Below are 8,249 nucleotides of genomic sequence, written 5' to 3'. Positions count from 1 at the left end.
GACGTCCAATCTGCCTGGGGCTCCTGTCTGCTGCCCTGTGTGCCTTTGAAGACGATGTATTCAGAAACAGAGAGGGGGAGGCAGAAATAAAGGGACAGGGATAGCAACAAACTCAGATTACAGCTTGGGTACCTGTGTTTCCTGTTTCTGAGTGACTCCAGCTGCAGTTACAATGCTTAGTTTAATCTGCTTTACAGAGCTACCCCCTGCAACCCTTAATCTCCAAAGATGCTTTTGAAAGACAAGGCCAGCCACTGAGGTAGGATTTGGATACGGACGGGGATCACGAGAGCCAAACTCTGGCATGGTAGCAAGGGATGCTGCCCGAGTGTGTAGGCAGTAGGAGGAGAGTAGGAAAGTAAGAGCGCTCTGTGAGCTGATAAGAGTGGATTAAGGATTTGGCGCTAAGCAAACCATTAGAGGAGAACGACATTGTTCAGAAAGGCAGAGTGAGGAATCTCTGCCAGTTCTGTTCCCGCCCTAATGAACTGGCCACTGCTGGAAATGGTTATCTCAGGACGGTGCTGAAAACCATCTACTAGGACGGACGAGGCGTTTTAGGTGTTGTAGGAAGGCACGAGTGACTCTTGCTGACACTGATGCTCCAGAAGGACTGCACGTGGATCTCATTTTCTCTCTCACGGGAGGCCGGAGGAAAGATACAAACTAGTAATATTCAGCCTGCCGTTTCAGACCCGCTGCCAAGGGGGTCCAGGCCATTTATACGGCAGCGATGCCTTCGAGCCCCCGTTACCTCAGCCTCGAGTGCCTCTGCCTCCTCTCCTCCGCTGCCGTCCACCGGCCGGGGTGGGCGCGCGAGATGGGGGGCGGCCGGGGCAGAGCGGGGAGGCAGGCGGGCAGCTCATGTAGCAAACAGTTTTGCAATGCTTGGAGCCTGCAGTTTTTTCTTTCCCCCTATTGTTAAGTGGCATTGAGCACCAGCAAAACAGGAAACCGCTTCCTCCAGCCGCTGACCCAGCGAACCCAGGGCAGCTGCTGGCTGTGCAGTGGCCTCCCCACGCCACCCTGTTCCTAGAAAGTGTCTGAACATTTGGAGGAGCATTAGGGAAGAGCAAGAAATACCAGTAAAGCTTGAATAAGCAGGTACACGTGGCAGCTCTTATGAGAAGGGAGTCATACTGGAAATGTCTGGTGCTAACGGTCAAAACTGTGTTGTTTCTCCAAAATTAGGGCTTATGGAAGGGAGAGCAATAATGTCTAAGCCAATGCCTGTCACCTCGCGCATCTGGTAGCTAACTTAATTGTCTCTTTGTTGTGCCGTGCGGCTCTTGTATCAGACATCCTCACTCGAGCTGTGAAGAAACTATTGTTTTACAGGCACTGCAGCTTGTGTTGTGATCCTTAAATCTCAGAAGTCCAGCCAGGTCTCGCTTCGCTGGGTGGCCTCAGCAGAGGCAGGAAACAGTGCTGGTGAGGTGGAAGGTGACCCTTTTCTTCCTGAGACAGCAACACCCCGTGGTATCAAAAGAATATACGCTGCTTGGGTTTCTGTCCTTCTGAGGAAGACTGCAAATGGAGAATAGCAAAGACCTTGCGGCTCCTTTTCTAATTACACATCCCCTGGTGTTCTCTGATATCAAGGACAATGTTGTCCTCCCTGGTGACATTCTGCTGACCTAGAATTCCCATTGACTTGCTTTGGTTGGTTGTTTTTTTTTTTAACATGATGTGATATTCTTCATTCTGTCTCTTAAATACTTACATAGAAAAAAAAAAATATCCTCTAACCTCACTGGGAACGTCTGGTGGAAATTTTTCACAACTGCATTTCTGTGTTTCTGAAAGTAGGACACATCGACGTGAAAGAAATGATGCTCAACCCAATCTCTGTCACCTCATTACTCTTGAGCTCCAACTTAATTACCTCCCTGATGCTTTGCACAGCTCTTAACCAGACGTTGTGTGTCTGCTTAGAAATCTGCCATACAAAATGAAGTGATGACTATATACCCTCTTCCTGCTGGAGAGATGAGCTGTGAGGTTTGGTAAATATCTTTTCTAGAGCACCCAGAAGGTGCATCATACTGTACAGGCCTGATCCTGCACCACTGGAGTTCATGGATGACTTACAAAGACCCACTGAAAACACGCTGAAAGCTCATATCACAAAATTGGTTTAAAGATAATAGCAAAGTTTTAACTCCAATGAATTTGTAGTTTATAGTTTACAGCTCCAAAGACAGAGTTACTTTAACAGCTTCCAAATTCTGACCTCCTGGATACTGCTATGGCTGCATTGATGCCAGTGGGATTGCAAGGCAGAAGAATTTGATGGTTTATTTTCAGAAAGTCTTTGAGTCCCTTGTGTGGAAGTTCATACTCCAAAGTAGAGGGAACATGCCTGAACGCCTTGCAAAACTTGGGGTTCAAACACAGACCGAGGTCCACCATTTGAGTAGCCCTGTAAGCCTCAAAAAATATGTGAGGTGTACACTGAAAATTAATTTCACATCCCTAAAAATTTAAAATACATTAGTTTTAAGAGTAACAAATAATATCAGGTATAAGTACCAAGATACTATAATTTTGGCCATGGAGAAGATAAACTGGGAGTTCGGCCACAGTAGACATCTCTGGGTTGTAAGGCTGTGAGCGCATTCTGATACATTTTTGTTTGTTTCTACATGAGTGTCTCGTTAATCTGGACTCAAACCCGATGCTATCGCTAAGTCACTTCTAAAGACTCATTCCGCCAGGCGGTACAGCGCTCTCGGCCACGCAGTCTCTAGTTCACGCGTGTGCGCACAGCGCGGGGTCTCTTCCCAGCGGCAGCAGCGGGCAGCCGCCCACCGAGAACCGGCGAGGCTGCGGGGACAGGACGGGATGGGACAGCTCGGCTGTGTCACCTCGCAGGTGCACTCCTTCAGAACAGGCTGTTCTTACACTTCCCTCTGCTCTGCTCACAACTGAAAGTTAATAGGACAAACGTACCTTCAAAACACAGCCTGGATGCCCGTAACGCAGCGCTCTCGTTTTTTTTATCTGACCGTTGTACTGCAGTGTTTTGCATTGGTTTTGGAGATCTGTGAGACTGTGTTTTGTTTGCCCTGTCCTTCAAAAGTAAACACATATGGTGGCATGTTGCTGCTTCTCCCTAGGCCCTTCCTCATGCTCTGGGAGTTAACCGAATTGCCTCTTTAATTTCACCGTTCCCAGAAGCGTGTCGTGCACTACAGCATTATTCATGGATGCATTACGTACCTGCCATTGCACTCTCCCTGCTGCATCGTCCCCAGGGTGAGCCGTGCCACAGGGCTTCCCTAGAGAGCACAGGTGACACCATCAGTTGTACAGATGACCAATTCCGCATCGGGGCTGCCTTTCTTTTGGCCTTTTTTTTCCATTTTTGTTTTGTGAGATGGGCGCTTGTCACAAAACCATTTTGAGCATGTGAGAGACACTTAACAAGACGGTAAATATACATCCCTTATCTTCCCTGACAGAGCAGCTCTCTCAAATCTGGACGATACTTCAAAACCATGAAGCCCTTTTCCAACAAACAATCTTTTTGTGTCGCACTCCAGATGGGCTTTGGTTTGCACTACAATAGTAATGCGGTGCATTAGAGTTTTAAGAAACATATCTATATCTATTTCCTGGTCTCCCTCACAAAATATAAATCACCGTTAACGCTGCTATTACACAACGAAAGTCAGTGCCTGTTGAACTCAAGGTTACACTTAACCTATCTTTGAAACTCATTTTGTGTAAATAAAACATAATATTAACTAAAATAGGAGGAACTCACTAAGATGAACAGACATGTTTAGGAAAGAGCTCAGGGTACATGAACTGGTTCCTAAGACATGAAAGAACACCTCCCGTTTCTTGTGGAGAGCTTCTCTTTGGAAGTTGGCCTTCTCACCAGGGGCTCAGCAGCTTTCTGGTGGCATATCCTGGTCTCGGAAAGATCTTTCAAAAATGCCTTGTTAGTTCTCTGAACCTATAAGGTGTTCAGAATGTCTCTCTTTTTCATGGTTACCGGCTGATCAGGCAAATAACACCGCTTTGTGCCTCTATATCTATCTTGTTCAACAGCTCTCTGGGCATTGTCCCCTTGCATGTCCTTTGGTTTTTTTTCACAGGGGCCACTTATAAAGAAGGTTAAGACCCGATCTTGGGACTGATGTTCACCTGTACCCGCGTAACCTGCTAATAGCTTTGTTGGAAATCCACCTAGCACTAAAAAAAAGAATAACCGTTCATTGCGCTTGTTAAAACTTTTCTTCTTTACTTCCCTGGCACAGAGCTTGGGGACGTTTTGGTAGCTATTCCAGGGTTAATAGTCTTTCTGCCCAAGCAGCCGCTGTTAAATGTTGGCTCTCGAAGGCTTTTCCTTTGCCCATTAATCTCAGATCTGGTGAGGCCAGTAAGGCAGTGAGGTGTGCATCTCTGTTTTTACAGTGCTAATGATAGACTTGTAAAAGGGGGGGAGGCTGTTACTGGGGTTTTGCTGTAACACTGACTCTTTTTCCTGTGCATAGCTATACTTTGACGTGGTGTGCTTGAACTTACAGATCAAAGAGAATTACCAGAATGATCCACTTGTGAATTGTGGGCCATTATCTGTTATTAACTCATCTTGAGCACTGTGGTGAGCAAACTGTAATTTACAGTATGTTATTACATTTCTGCTCAATGTGGTCTGCAGCAGCTGAATGCGTGTGTGAGGTAGTCCATAATGAGAAGTAATCTCTTCTAGCTAATTGAAATAGATCTTTGCCAACCTCTACTAAGGTTGATCAAGAATTTAATTTACTTCTAATAATTTTGTTTTTCCGCTTCCTGCCCCTCCCACCACATTTAGGAGAGGAGAAGGTTTCACCTTCTCCGTTTCTCTTCAGTACATGCTTGCTTCCAGGAAAACTTGGAAGCGCAGCAACAACCTCCTCCAGTTCTCTGCCAGATTTCCTTCAGGATTTAATGATTCAGGTGGCTTCATTTGCTAAATTTTTGCCAAAAAAAAGTCGTTCTCTACTGACACCATATAATAAAGTTGAGCAAACAGGAGGGCTGGTAGGAGACTTATTTTTATTGCCTGGCTCTAGTCACATGACAGATCAGGTTACAAAATACTAATGCCCCTGCCAACTCTCAGGATCCACCAATTCCTCTTGCTACTGTTTTAATCCAACCTGACTTTTCTTTGTTTTTTTCTCCCCCCCCCCCCTTTTTTTTTTTTCTTCTGAGGGCAGGGGGTGAGGGGGAAGGCATTAGACTAGGGCAGGAGATAGAGTGAAAAGCAAGTATATCATGATTGGGAGTATCCCTTTAGCTCCTTCAGTGTTTGTTCAGCACTTTTTCGCCAGCTGAATAGCTTATTCCCTCTGAGTGTTGGCAGCCTTTGGCAAAAGTAAAGCAATGTCAGCATTCCCCTGTTCCATCTATTTTTTGGAAAAGAATCGTTAAAAATATTCCATTTTCACCTTGTTTGCAAGTTGTGATGAAGGCTTCTCCCCCAGTTAAATTGTGACATTCTGGCTTGAAAAACAACTTCAAGATCAGGAAGATAAGCTAACACACACACACACACACACACACACACACAAATCCTCCTTCTTTCTTATGGAACGAAATTCCGCAGTTCAGTGGAGGCATTTCTTTTATAAGCAGAGAGACAAATATATTTTCAGAAAAATTCCTGATAAAACAACAGATTTGAAAAATGTAAACTTTATGCAACTTTCTGGAGTTCTTTACAGTGATTTCCCCTTTGTCCCTTCTTCCAGCATACAGCAGAACCAGCAGCTTGGCATTACAGGTATCACGACTACGTCCACGCTGTACCGAAGGCACACCTCAGCAACACAAGTAGCTCCTAATAGTGGGCTGAGATTATTGTGCAAAGGGGGAAAAAAATCTCCACGGTGCCCGTCCCACGGGCACTGATGCTTTTTGTTGCATAAAAGGTACAGGGAATAACTACCTCTCTTTCTCCACCTTTATGAAAGAAGAGCTGTGGTACAGGGAAGCTAGGAGACCGGCTCAAGGCAACACAAGACTTCCCTGGTGAATTCAGGAGTCAGAATTCAGGTGAGAGTTTAGTCCCCGTGTTTCAGCTATGAGACCACCCATCTTCTCCTTTGGCAAGCACGAGTGGAAATGCACTCCTTCTGCCTTCCAGTGTCTGTGACCAGGGTAGTTTCCAAGGAGGATTATGTTGCAATTGTTTTAGTTTTTCCATTTCTGCTCTTCTTTCACAAGTTGCCTATAAAAATCTGCAATGCTATTGCATCCTCCTCATTCAGAGCTCCCTTACAAAGACGACCCTACTCTGATTTCTGACAAAACAACCTCTTGTAATTAGGAGTTTGTTGTGACTGCTGCTGCAACCGGGCAGGGTTGGAGGAAGTACGTGTCAGCAATGACTCCTTGCATCCACCTGCCTTCACTTGTGGACACTGACTGTAAGCTTTCAGGGGCAGGGACCATCGCTTTCCACGGCTGTGCGAGGCTTTGGCCCGTCAGTGCTTCCGACCACGGCCCTGATGACGCCCCCTTAGAATGCCTCTTTTCAGAAGACTTAAATAAGAGGTATTCCTCACTTCAGTTTTTAACGCTACGAGAAACAATGAAATTTATTTTTCGGAAGTCTTTCTTCCTCAACTGCAAATAATACGAGTGCAAAAACCATCAGGAGGGTAATACCATCCACAGTCAGGGAAAGGCAGCGTTGGATCTCTACACTTCCTTTGACTCCAAGATGACGGAGTTTATTAAATCAACTGATAGATTTTGATGAACCATGGCCGTGTTGTGATGACCTGCTTCTTGAGTATTTGTTTCCCTCTTCTCCAGGCAGTCTCCTTTCCGTGTGCGCAATCACAGCACCCTCTACCGCCTCTTGCTTCACCTGCAAAGGGACAGCAAACGCTTGCAAACTCTAAAAAGGACTTCTGGAGCGCCTAGACTCTCCGGTTACGAAGTGTTGTTTTACGTATGAAACACCACCCCCACGATGAGCACGATAACGCAAGACGGTATTTCAGTTCTCTCTCGAATGCGGTCCTGAGCTCCTAAGCGAACAGCAGGAATTCCTCAGGGGCTCAAGCACCCCTCGGCCGGAGAGCAGATTTCCCCCGTCGTCTGGGTGTAAGGCGTTCTCTTCCCCTAGTGTTACGTCCACGGAGGAGAAGGAAAGCCATTTTCCTCGCGAGAAACAGGAAAAGGCGCCAGACCAAATGCTACTTCTGCGTGCCCCCAGGCCAACCGGCCCCGGAAAACTCCCCTTTTCCAGAATCCGCCCCCGCAGCAGCTTCAAGCCCGGGTGTGAAGTGCCCCCTGGCCCACCCGGCTGCTGGTTGCCCCCGAGCCGTTCCTTCCTCGCACCCGTCCCGGGGGTCTCGCTCGTTCGGTCAGCCTCAAATCACACCCCTCGCCCTCCCAGCCTCCGGCCCGTCACACTCGCCGGGACCCTCGCTGTGCGCCAGCCGGTCGTTTCGGGAGGTGACGGCCCGCTCCGGTTGCGCCGCGTCACGGTGACGCTAACGTGGCGGCTCGCCGGCCGCGGCGGGAGGCCGAGCCACACCGGCCCCGCTCGACAGGGAGCCGGTCGGTCGGTCGGAGCTGCCCCGTGACCTCCCACCCCTGCGAGCCGTGCGGCGGCGCCCGGGCAAGCCTCCCCGCCGCTCGGCCGGCCGAGCGCAGCCGCCCGCCGGCGCCCCGGGGCTGCCCGCAGGCCGCTCCGCACGCCGGGTGCCGGCCGCCGGGAGACGGCCGCCTGGGGGAGGCGGCCAGGCGGCTGCCGGCGCGGCAGCGCGGCGCTCGAGGGGGGGGCTGGAATCTCGGCGCCGCGCCGCTCCTCCGGGCTGCCTGCGCGCCACTTGTGGGCCTCGGGAAAACCCCGCGCGGCCGCCGTTAACGGGCAGCCGCGGGGCGGCTGGGGGGGGGGGGGGGTGGTGTATAACGGCGGTGGCCGGAGCGGAGCCGCGCGGAGCAGCCCTTCCCCGCCGGCCCGAGAGCCGCCTCTCGGGTCACGCACCGTCCGCTCCTGCCCCGGGGGAGCACGGCGGGACCGAGGGGCGGCGCCGGGCACCGGCCGGGCCCGCGGGCCACGCCCCCCGACCCGCCTCCGGCGGCGGGGCGGGGCCGGGGCGGGGCCGGGGCGGGCGGCGGCTGCAGCGCGGGGCTGACGTGGCGCTCCCCGCCGCGGGGCGGGGCGGGGCGGGGCGGGGCCGGGCCTGGCCGCCGCGCCCCGCCCCCTCGGCGCGAGAGCGCTCTCCGCTCGC

Source organism: Accipiter gentilis, chromosome 22 (genome assembly GCF_929443795.1).
Source record: "Accipiter gentilis chromosome 22, bAccGen1.1, whole genome shotgun sequence".
In the NCBI taxonomy this organism is placed as follows: Eukaryota; Metazoa; Chordata; class Aves; order Accipitriformes; family Accipitridae; genus Astur; species Astur gentilis.
The sequence above is the reverse complement of the archived record's forward strand: the minus strand, read 5'-3'. Positions refer to the sequence as shown.